Source organism: Nerophis lumbriciformis, linkage group LG18 (assembly GCF_033978685.3).
Source record: "Nerophis lumbriciformis linkage group LG18, RoL_Nlum_v2.1, whole genome shotgun sequence".
In the NCBI taxonomy this organism is placed as follows: Eukaryota; Metazoa; Chordata; class Actinopteri; order Syngnathiformes; family Syngnathidae; genus Nerophis; species Nerophis lumbriciformis.
The window spans coordinates 8,148,693-8,161,393 of NC_084565.2; the positions used below are offsets into that span (position 1 = coordinate 8,148,693).

At 37.4% G+C, this 12,701-nt stretch overlaps 1 protein-coding gene across 1 annotated transcript in view; it reads right to left on the minus strand.

Annotated features, from left to right (window-relative positions):
* atp10a (ATPase phospholipid transporting 10A) overlaps positions 1-12,701 on the minus strand; it is a 192,738-nt gene that overhangs the window by 96,488 nt on the left and 83,549 nt on the right. The gene's annotated exons all lie outside the window — the stretch shown is intronic.

A 12,701-nucleotide genomic window follows, 5' to 3' on the forward strand; every position in this document is an offset into this window, starting at 1 on the left:
TGCTTCTTTGTCTCGTCTTAACTTTCTCGGAGTCTCTTTTTGCCATCAAAAGTCATCTCAGAAAACTCTATTTCTTTATACAAGAAACAAACTCTCTGGCTCTCAGCGAAGGCAAACACACACCCCCCCCCCTCCCTAATCGCTCCTACTTCTTTGTCTCGTCTTAACTTTCTCGGAGTCTCTTTTTTCCATCAAAAGTCATCTCAGAAAACACAAATTTTTTATGCAGGAAACAAATCTCTCTGGCTCTCAGCGAAGGCAAACGCCATCCCTCCCTCTCCCTAATCGCTCCTACTTCTGCTTCTTTGTCTCGTCTTAACTTTCTGAGTCTCTTTTTGCCATCAAAAGTCATCTCAGAAAACACTATTTTATAATGCAAGAAACAAATCTCTCTAGCTCTCAGCGAAGGCAAATGCTTCCCCCCCTCTCCCTAATCACTCCTACTTTTGCTTCTTTGTCTCGTCTTAACTTTCTCAGAGTCTCTTTTTGCCATCAAAAGTCCTCTCAGAAAACTCTTATTTCTTTATACAAGAAACAAACTCTCTGGCTCTCAGCGAAGGCAAACGCCTTCCCCCCCTCTCCCTAATCGCTCCTACTTTTGCTTCTTTGTCTCGTCTTAACTTTCTCGGAGTCTCTTTTTGCCATCAAAAGTCATCTCAGAAAACACTATTTTTTTATGCAAGAAACAAATCTCTCTGGCTCTGAGCGAAGGCATACGCCTTATTTCCTCTCCCTAATCGCTCCTACTTTTGCTTCTTTGTCTCGTCTTAACTTTCTCGGAGTCTCTTTTTGCCATCAAAAGTCATCTCAGAAAACTCTATTTCTTTATACAAGAAACAAACTCTCTGGCTCTCAGCGAAGGCAAACGCCTTCCCCCCTCTCCCTAATCGCTCCTACTTTTGCTTCTTTGTCTCGTCTTAACTTTCTCGGAGTCTCTTTTTGCCATCAAAAGTCATCTCAGAAAACACTATTTTTTTATGCAAGAAACAAATCTCTCTGGCTCTGAGCGAAGGCATACGCCTTATTTCCTCTCCCTAATCGCTCCTACTTTTGCTTCTTTGTCTCGTCTTAACTTTCTCGGAGTCTCTTTTTGCCATCAAAAGTCATCTCAGAAAACTCTATTTCTTTATACAAGAAACAAACTCTCTGGCTCTCAGCGAAGGCAAACACACCCCCCCCCCCTCCCTAATCGCTCCTACTTCTTTGTCTCGTCTTAACTTTCTCGGAGTCTCTTTTTTCCATCAAAAGTCATCTCAGAAAACACAAATTTTTTATGCAGGAAACAAATCTCTCTGGCTCTCAGCGAAGGCAAACGCCATCCCTCCCTCTCCCTAATCGCTCCTACTTCTGCTTCTTTGTCTCGTCTTAACTTTCTGAGTCTCTTTTTGCCATCAAAAGTCATCTCAGAAAACACTATTTTATAATGCAAGAAACAAATCTCTCTAGCTCTCAGCGAAGGCAAATGCTTCCCCCCCTCTCCCTAATCACTCCTACTTTTGCTTCTTTGTCTCGTCTTAACTTTCTCAGAGTCTCTTTTTGCCATCAAAAGTCCTCTCAGAAAACTCTTATTTCTTTATACAAGAAACAAACTCTCTGGCTCTCAGCGAAGGCAAACGCCTTCCCCCCCTCTCCCTAATCGCTCCTACTTTTGCTTCTTTGTCTCGTCTTAACTTTCTCGGAGTCTCTTTTTGCCATCAAAAGTCATCTCAGAAAACACTATTTTTTTATGCAAGAAACAAATCTCTCTGGCTCTGAGCGAAGGCATACGCCTTATTTCCTCTCCCTAATCGCTCCTACTTTTGCTTCTTTGTCTCGTCTTAACTTTCTCGGAGTCTCTTTTTGCCATCAAAAGTCATCTCAGAAAACTCTATTTCTTTATACAAGAAACAAACTCTCTGGCTCTCAGCGAAGGCAAACACCCCCCCCCCCCCCCCCCTCTCCCTAATCGCTCCTACTTCTTTGTCTCGTCTTAACTTTCTCGGAGTCTCTTTTTTCCATCAAAAGTCATCTCAGAAAACACAAATTTTTTATGCAAGAAACAAATCTCTCTGGCTCTCAGCGAAGGCAAACGCCTTCCCTCCCTCTCCCTAATCGCTCCTACTTCTGCTTCTTTGTCTCGTCTTAACTTTCTCTGAGTCTCTTTTTGCCATCAAAAGTCATCTCAGAAAACACAAATTTTTTATGCAAGAAACAAATCTCTCTGGCTCTCAGCGAAGGCAAACGCCTTCCCTCCCTCTCCCTAATCGCTCCTACTTCTGCTTCTTTGTCTCGTCTTAACTTTCTCGGAGTCTCTTTTTGCCATCAAAAGTCATCTCAGAAAACTCTATTTCTTTATACAAGAAACAAACTCTCTGGCTCTCAGCGAAGGCAAACACCCCCCCCCCCCCCCCCTCTCCCTAATCGCTCCTACTTCTTTGTCTCGTCTTAACTTTCTCGGAGTCTCTTTTTTCCATCAAAAGTCATCTCAGAAAACACAAATTTTTTATGCAAGAAACAAATCTCTCTAGCTCTCAGCGAAGGCAAATGCTTCCCCCCTCTCCCTAATCACTCCTACTTCTGCTTCTTTGTCTCATCTTAACTTTCTCTGAGTCTCTTTTTGCCATCAAAAGTCATCTCAGAAAACACTATTTTATAATGCAAGAAACAAATCTCTCTAGCTCTCAGCGAAGGCAAATGCTTCCCCCCCTCTCCCTAATCACTCCTACTTTTGCTTCTTTGTCTCGTCTTAACTTTCTCAGAGTCTCTTTTTGCCATCAAAAGTCCTCTCAGAAAACTCTTATTTCTTTATACAAGAAACAAACTCTCTGGCTCTCAGCAAAGGCAAAGGCTTTCCCTCCCGCTCCCTAATCGCTCCTACTTTTGCTTCTTTGTCTCGTCTTAACTTTCCCGGAGTCTCTTTTTGCCATCAAAAGTCATCTCAGAAAACACTATTTTTTATGCAAGAAACAAATCTCTCTGGTTCTCAGCGAAGGCAAACGCCTTCCCTCCCTCTCCCTAATCGCTCCTACTTTTGCTTCTTTGTCTCGTTTTAACTTTCTCTGAGTCTCTTTTTGCCATCAAAAGTCATCTCAGAAAACACTATTTTTTATACAAGAAACAAATCTCTCTGGCTCTCAGCGAAGGCAAATGCTTCCCCCCCTCTCCCTAATCGCTCCGACTTCTGCTTCTTTGTCTTGTCTTAACTTTCTCAGAGTCTCTTTTTGCCATCAAAAGTCATCTCAGAAAACACTATTTTTTATACAAGAAACAAATCTCTCTGGCTCTCAGTGAAGGCAAACGCCTTACCCCCCTCTCCGTAATCACTCCTACTTTAGCTTCTTTGTCTTGTCTTAACTTTCTCAGTCTCTTTTTGCCATCAAAAGTCATCTCAGAAAACTCTATTTCTTTATACAAGAAACAAACACTCTGGCTCTCAGCGAAGGCAAACGCCTTCCCCCCCTCTCCCTAATCGCTCCTACTTCTGCTTCTTTGTCTCGTCTTAACTTTCTCGGAGTCTTTTTTTACCATCAAAAGTCATCTAAGAAAACACTATTTTTTTTATGCAAGAAACAAATCTCTCTGGCTCTGAGCGAAGGCAAACGCCTTACCCCCCTCTCCCTAATCGCTCCTACTTCTGCTTCTTTGTCTCGTCTTAACTTTCTCGGAGTCTCTTTTTGCACTGCTCTGCTAAATCTAAACAATAGAATTGATCATCTGCCCTTTCAACGAAATTGACAAGACCTTCTCCACAAAAAGCTCGGGTTCAGGGGAAGCTGCCCGTCCTGACAGAAGGTTTGGACTCTTGGGAGAAGTGGCGATTCTTTTAGTCGAGGACGTTGACCTATTCGGGACCATGATAACAGGGTATCTGCTGATTGATTGGAGCACGTGTTACCCTGGTCTATCAACAAATTTGCTGGACAGAGCTGTGGGTGCTCAGACTTTGTGGTTTCTGAACTAAATCGCAAACTGGACAACCTCTTGGAGGAGCTTTCCGCTCTGCAAGGCGAAATTATGAACAACTAGGGCAGTTGCAAGTTTGTTTGTTTGAGTTTGTATGTTTATTGTCGCCCAAGGTTTTTCTGGTCTGAAAGTGAGCATCCCCTCCTCTATAGGAGCTTAGTTTGGGAGTTGTTTATTTCTACTCGTCCTACCCCCATGTTTACCTTTCCTCCCTCTTTACGGGGACCCATCGGTCTTCCTGTTCTTTCTACCCTGTATACCAGGGGTGTTAAACTTACGGCCCGAGGGTTCAGATCAGGCCCGCGAACAGGTTTTAGCTGGGCTGCGGGATGAGTATAAATATTAACCTGAAATTTTTGAATGAAAGAAACAGCTGTTCTAAATGTGTCCTCTAGATGTTGGAATAGCAATTCTTTGTATATTTGTAGATGATGCTGCATATGTACAAAATAAACCACATGATGTTAATACATCAGTTGAGGAAAATGATCAAACTACATAAATAACATCCTCTAATTTGATTTTGATATAATTTTTTAAATCTTGATAGATTGAAAATTAACACCAATGAGTTGACTGATGAACATTATTACATCATTTATTCACAAAATATAAATAACGACAAATAAATTATTAACCGCAACAAGTAAGTGTAAAACAAAAACAACAACATTATGATTTGTACATTTTCAGAATGTGCATGTTCTATTTTCAACAAAGTAAACAATCTGAAGTTGAATTTATTTTTAAGTTATCGTGCCCTGATTTTACCAGTCCGGCCCACTTGGGAGTCGTTTTTTCTCTGTGGCCCCCGATTTAAAATTAGTTTGACACCCCTGCTGTATATCGTACAAACCCCGTTTCTATATGAGTTGAGAAATTGTGTTGGATGTAAATATAAACGGAATACAATAATTTGCAAATCCTTTTCAACCCATATTCAATTGAATGCACTACAAAGACAAGATATTTGATGTTCAAACTCATAAACTTTATTTTTTTTTTTGCAAATAATCATTAACTTAGAATTTCATGGCTGCAACACGTGCCAAAGTAGTTGGGAAAGGGCATGTTTACCACTGTGTTACATGGCCTTTCCTTTTAACAACACTCTGTAAACGTTTGGGAACTGAGGAGACACATTTTTGAAGCTTATCAGGTGGAATTCTTTCCCATTCTTGCTTGATGTACAGCTTAAGTTGTTCAACAGTCCAGGGTCTCCGTTGTGCTATTTTAGGCTTCATAATGTGCCACACATTTTCAATGGGAGACAGGTCTGCACTACAGGCAGGCCGGTCTAGTACCCGCACTTTTTTACTATGAAGCCACATTGATGTAACACGTTGCTTGGCATTGTCTTGCTGAAATAAGCAGGGGCGTCCATGGTAACGTTGCTTGGATGGCAACATATGTTGCTCCAAAACCTGTATGTACCTTTCAGCATTAATGGCGCCTTCACAGATGTGTAAGTTACCCATGTCTTTGGCACTAATACACCCCCATACCATCACACATGCTGGCTTTTACACTTTGCGCCTATAACAATCCGGATGGTTCTTTTCCTCTTTGGTCCGCAGGACACCAAGTCCACAGTTTCCAAAAACAATTTGAAATGTGGACTCGTCAGACCACAGAACACTTTTCCACTTTGTATCAGTCCATCTTAGATGAGCTCAGGCCCAGCGAAGCCGACGGCGTTTCTGGGTGTTGTTGATAAACGGTTTTCGCCTTTCATAGGAGCGTTATAACTTGCACTTACAGATGTAGCGACCAACTGTAGTTACTGACAGAGGGTTTCTGAAGTGTTCCTGAGCCCATGTGGTGATATCCTTTACACACTGATGTCGCTTGTTGATGCAGTACAGCCTGAGGGATCGAAGGTCACGGGCTTAGCAGTGATTTCTCCAGATTCTCTGAACCCTTTGGTGATATTACGGACCGTAGATGGTGAAATTCCTAAATTCCTTGCAATAGCTGGTTGAGAAAGGTTTTTCTTAAACTGTTCAACAATTTACTCACGCATTTGTTGACAAAGTGGTGACCCTCGCCCCATCTTTGTTTGTGAATGACTGAGCATTTCATGGAATCTACTTTTATACCCAATCATGGCACCCACCTGTTCCCAATTTGCCTGTTCACCTGTGGGATGTTCCAAATAAGTGTTTGTTGAGCATTCCTCAACTTTATCAGTATTTATTGCCACCTTTCCCAACTTCTTTGGCACGTGTTGCTGGCATCAAATTCTAAAGTTAATGATTATTTGCAAAAAAAAATTTTTTTTAATCAGTTTGAACATCAAATATGTTGTCTTTGTAGCATATTCAACTGAATATGGGTTGAAAAGGATTTGCAAATCATTGTATTCCGTTTATATTTACATCTAACACAATTTCCCAACTCATATGGAAACGGGGTTTGTACATTGTACACTCCGATCTTTGACGGGTGTGTCCTGAAAACTAATTTTGTTGCACTTTTTAAGTGAAATGGCAATAAAGTTGGATTCTCTTCTATTCGAAGACGCTTCTAACGATTATTTGCAACGGGTTCAGTTGTTAAAGCAACAGAACCAACCATTCATACTTCAACTTGCTGCTGCCATCTTGTGGAAGTCATAAATATCATCTTCCTCATGTAATTTTAGATTATTATTTTCTGTCAAGGTGCTAATTAGAGGACGCGGCTGTTGATGGCTTCTTCCTACTCCCTTTCCGACAAGTTGGATGGTGAATTTGTAAACAAGAGCCTTATTCCAATGTAACCTTGTGTGCATGTTCCAAATAAACTGAACCTAAAAAAACTCAAACTAAAATTAATTAAACTACAGGGTGCCTAATGCAGTATTTTTCAACCTTTTTTGAGCCAAGGCACATTTTTTGCGTTGATTTCTGCTGGCTCACCACCAGCAGAAATCATTAAAAACAAAACTCAGTTGACAGTAAAAAGTTGTTGTTGCAATTGTTGGATATGACTTTAAAGCATAACCAAACATGCATCAATATAGCTCTTGTCTCAAAGTAGGTGTACTGTCACCACCTGTCACATCACACTAGGGCTGCAACAACTAATCGATTAGAAAAATAGTTGCCGATTAATTTAGTCATCAATTCGTTGGATCTATGCTATGCCCATGCGCAGAGGCTTTTTTTATTTGTATTGTTTTTTTATTTAAAACATTTTTTTTTTTAAATAAACCTTTATTTATAAACTGCAACATTTACAAACAGCTGAGAAAAAAATTATCAAAATAAGTATGGTGCCAGTATGCTGATTTTGTTCAATTAAATACTGGATAGGATAGAAATGTAGTTCGTCTCTTTTATCCGATTATTAATCGATTAATCGAAGTAATAATCAACAGATTAATCGATTATCAAAATAATCGTTAGTTGCAGTGACTTATTTGGACTTTTTTTTTTGCTATTTTCCTGTGTGTAGTGTTTTAGTTCTTGTCTTGCACTCCTATTTTGGTGGCTTTTTCTCTCTTTTTGGTATTTTCCTGTAGCAGTTTCATGTCTTTCTTTGAGCGATATTTCCCGCATCTACTTTGTTTTTATCCTTCTTCGTGGGGACATTGTTGATTGTCATGTCATGTTCGGAAGTACATTGTGGACGCCCTCTTTGCTCCACAGTAAGTCTTTGCTGTCGTCCAGCATTCTGTTTTTGTTTACTTTGTAGCCAGTTCAGTTTTAGTTTCGCTCTGCTTAGCCTTCCCTAAGCTTCAATGCCTTTTTCTTAGGGGCACTCACCTTTTGTTTATTTTTGGTTTAAGCATTAAATACATTTTTACCTGCACGCTGCCTCCCGCTGTTTCCGACATCTACAAAGCAATTAGCTACCGGCCGCCACCTACTGATATGGAAGAGTATTACACGGACTCTGCCGAGCTTTACACAGCACCGACACTCAACAACAACACATCATTTACAGACTATAATTACTGGCTTGCAAAAAATATTTTTTACCCCAAATAGGTGAAATTAGATCATCTCCCATGGCACACCAGACTGTATCTCACAGTGGTTGAAAAACACTGGCCTAATGTGACTCTACGGTTAAAAGAATAGCAGTGTTATTTTGCAATAAAAGGTCATAAGAGATAGCATTTTGGACTATGTTGATATCTCAAAGATGATTACAATTGAATTAATAATTCAAAATTATATTAAAAAACGATACAAAATCTCTCTTCCCTCTGCTTAAAAGACCTAAATTCGACTCTGACCTCTTCCTGAACTACTGACCGGTGGCGCACCTCTCGTTTATCTCTAAAATCTTCCCCCCAAAAAATCCCTCTAAAATAATCTCCCTTATTTTGAGGAGGGTATCATTAGAGTAACTCTCATGACTTGTTAATGGGACAAAACAGACATAATGTCTATGCCACCCGCTTCCTGGGAAACTCATTAAGAAGCTGTTTGCAATATTAGGACCATCAGTGCTAAATATTATTGATGTATCACTTTCCTCAAGTACTGTTCCCACAGCAATTAAAAACAGTGGTTATTCATCCTGGGCTTAAAAGACCAAACCTCGACTCTGACCTCTTTTTGAACTACTGACCGGTGTCGCACCTCTCCTTTATCTCTAAAACCCACAAAAGAAATGGTTTAATAAATACTTCGCGTCGAACAATCTTGTTTCACCTCTTCAGGGCAAATCATTCTACTGAGACGGCCCTCGCAAAAGTGACTTAATGATTTATCATCAAATCACATATCCGTATGTCAGACCTTCGTTTTCTTGGTTTAGCTCCTATCTCGGTGAAAGGACGCCAAAAGACACACCCAAACCTCAAAAACAACCGCATGAGAGGTATGCTGCAAGTACAGAGGGAAAAACGTGGAAGTTGGCCAGGCTGAACGGTTGCCAAACCTGAGGGATATCAGTCTTTAAAGACATAAGCAGAGTTTTTTTTAGATAAAAGATGGAGGAATGAAAATGTAATTTTTAAATAAATATTTTTCTTAATTTTTGTTAAGGCGTAAAAATTGGGCGCCCTAAAATACGGTAAAATTGTACGTCTTAATTCTTTAAAGACTGAGATCCCTAGGAATGGGTACCTTTCACACTTGAATCGACACAGTACCAATTCTCGGTACCTGGTAATCGATATCAGTACTCAACCAACTGTACCATATTTTGGTACTTTTGTGTGTTTATGTAGTAGCAAATAAATGTTTTAATAATATATGTGCAAGTCTGCATTCATTTCAATTAGTGTTGCGGCAGTCAGGAAGTAGTCTTTGCCATTAAGTTGTCTGGTCGTTTGTTGGGTCCTACAAAGTGTTTATACTAGTGCTGTGTAATGGTGACCTTTTTTTATTCATATTAATCACACTTTTGAATTTGGTTTAATCACGACTAATCACAGGTTAATACTAGCTTGCAGAATTTAAATTCACTTTTAAAAAAGCCTAATATTTGGACAAAATGTCATAAATTAGCATTTTTTACATGTTTTACTTATATGCTGGTCATTTATTTGCTCAAAACCTGGTAACAGTATCATCTAAAGTCCCGTCTGGGTGTCTTTTGAAGGGAAATTTTGCGGAATGTTCGACCAAAATAATTTGCACTTTTAGTGGCTCAATGAAGCTTTTTCAAAAATTTATGAAAATGGAAAAAGGAGGAAAGATATATTTTTTCTTTGAATATGGTTTGTGTAGGAGGACAAAGATGACACAAACCTTCCTAATTGTTAGAAAATCTACTGTTTAATATGTCCGTGTTTATGCTTCACTGATGACAGTATGTGGCGAGCGCCCTTTTGTCCTACTAATTTCGGCAGTCCTTGAACTCACCACAGTTGTGTGGACTGTGACGCAACAGTATAATTACGTGTACAACTTTCTCTGACGCTGCCACAGAAAGACATGTTTTATGCCACTCCTTCTTTGTCTCATTTTGTCCACCAAATGTTTTATGCTGTGCGTGAATGCACAAAGGTGAGCTTCGTTGATGTTATTGACTTGTGTGGAGTGATAATCAGGCATATTTGGTCAGTGCTTGACAGCAAGCTACCATGCTAACATGCTATTTATGCTAGCTACATGTACATATTGCATCCTTATGCCTCATTTGTAGGTATATTAGAGCTCATTTAATTTCCTTTACTTATGTGTATTTGATTTATATTTGCATGTTTCATGACACATTATCTGTATGTAATATTGGCTGCATTTCTGATAGTTGTTTGCGCGCCATGTTGTTCCAGACCACAGCAAACATTACCATTTTGTTCCAGACCACAACAAACGTTGCCATGTTGTTCCAGACCACAGCAAATGTTACCCAACTTGCAAAGATTGTAATAAAACCATTAGAAGAAGACGGCCTGCCGTTTTCTTTAACTGGGACACACAAATCTATACCTTTGGCCATTCTGAGCCAGTCATTTCCAGGAGTTATCTCACCCTCTTACTTACTAATGTTTTCCAGTGTTGTAAAAATGTGTAGAATAAATATTACATTTCAACATTTATGTCAACAAACATTTGCGTCAGCCTGCGACACATAGTCATTTTGATAGTAGGCTAATATAGCGAATATAGACACTTATATAATGTGTTGTCTTCATTATAACACTTATATAAGACTTTTAAAGTCATTTTGATAGTAGGCTAATATAGCTAATATAGAAACTTACATCATGTGTTGCCTTCATTATAACACTTATATAAGACTTCTATAGTCATTTCGATAGTAGGCTAAAATAGCTAATATAGACACTTATATTATGTGTTGTCTTCATTATAACACTTATATATGACTTTTAAAGTCATTTTGATAGTAGGCTAATATAAACACTTACATCATGTGTTGTCTTCATTATAACACTTATATAAGACTTCTAAAGTCATTTTTATAGTAGGCTAATATAACTAATATAGACACTTACATCATGTGTTGCCTTCATTATAACACTTACATACGGCTTTTAAAGTCATTTTGATAGGAGGCTATTATAGACACTTACATTATGTGTTGTCTCTATTATACCACTTACTGTATATAAGACTTCTAAAGTAATTTTGATAGTAGGCTAATATAGCTAATATAGACACTTACATCATATGTTGCCTTCATTATAATACTTATATACGACTTTTAAAGTCATTTTGATAGTAGGCTAATATAGACACTTACATCATGTGTTGTCTTCATTTTAACACTTATAAAAGACTTCTAAAGTAATTTTGATAGTAGGCTAATATAACTAATATAGACACTTACATCATGTGTTGTCTTCATTTTAACACTTATATAAGACTTCTAGAGTAATTTTGATAGTAGGCTAATATAACTAATATAGACACTTACATCATGTGTTGCCTTCTTTATAACACTTATATACGACTTTTAAAGTCATTTTGATAGTAGGCTAATAGACACTTATCATTTGTTGTCTTCATTATAACACTTACTGTATATAAGACTTATAAGGTAATTTTAATAGTAGGCTAATATAACTAATATAGACACTTACTGTACATCATGTGTTGCCTTCATTATAACACTTATATAAGACTTCTAAAGTAATTTTGATAGTAGGCTAATATAACTAACATAGACACTTACATCATATGTTGCCTTCGTTATAACACTTATATACAACTTTTAAAATCATTTTGATAGTAGGCTAATATAAACATTTACATCATGTGTTGTCTTCATTATAACACTTATATAAGACTTTTAAAGTAATTTTGATAGTAGGCTAATATAACTAGTATAGACACTTACATCATATGTTGCCTTCATTATAACACTTATATACGACTTTTAAAGTCATTTTGATAGTAGGCTAATATAGACACTTACATCATATGTTGCCTTCATTATAACACTTATATAAGACTTTTAAAGTAATTTTGATAGTAGGCTAATATAACTAGTATAGACACTTACATCATATGTTGCCTTCATTATAACACTTATATAAGACTTTTAAAGTAATTTTGATAGTAGGCTAATATAACTAGTATAGACACTTACATCATATGTTGCCTTCATTATAACACTTATATACGACTTTTAAAGTCATTTTGATAGTAGGCTAATATAACTAGTATAGACACTTACATCATGTGTTGTCTTCATTATAACACTTATATAAGACTTTTAAAGTAATTTTGATAGTAGGCTAATATAACTAGTATAGACACTTACATCATATGTTGCCTTCATTATAACACTTATATACGACTTTTAAAGTCATTTTGATAGTAGGCTAATATAGACACTTACATCATATGTTGCCTTCATTATAACACTTATATACGACTTTTAAAGTCATTTTGATAGTAGGCTAATATAGACACTTACATCATATGTTGCCTTCATTATAACACTTATATACGACTTTTAAAGTCATTTTGATGGTAGGCTAATATAGCTAATATAGACACTTACATCATGTGTTGCCTTCATTATAACACTTATATACGACTTATAAAGTCATTTTGATAGTAGGCTAATATAGCTAATATAGACACATCATATGTTGCCTTCACTATAACACTTATATACGACTTTTTAAGTATTTTTGATAGTAGGCTAATTCAATTAATATAGACACTTACATCATATGTTGCCTTCACTATAACACTTATATAGGACTTTTTAAGTATTTTTGATAGTAGGCTAATATAATTAATATAGACACTTACATCACATGTTGCCTTCATTAGAACACTTATATAAGACTTCTAAAGTAATTTTGATAGTAGGCTAATATAACTAATGTAGACACTCAT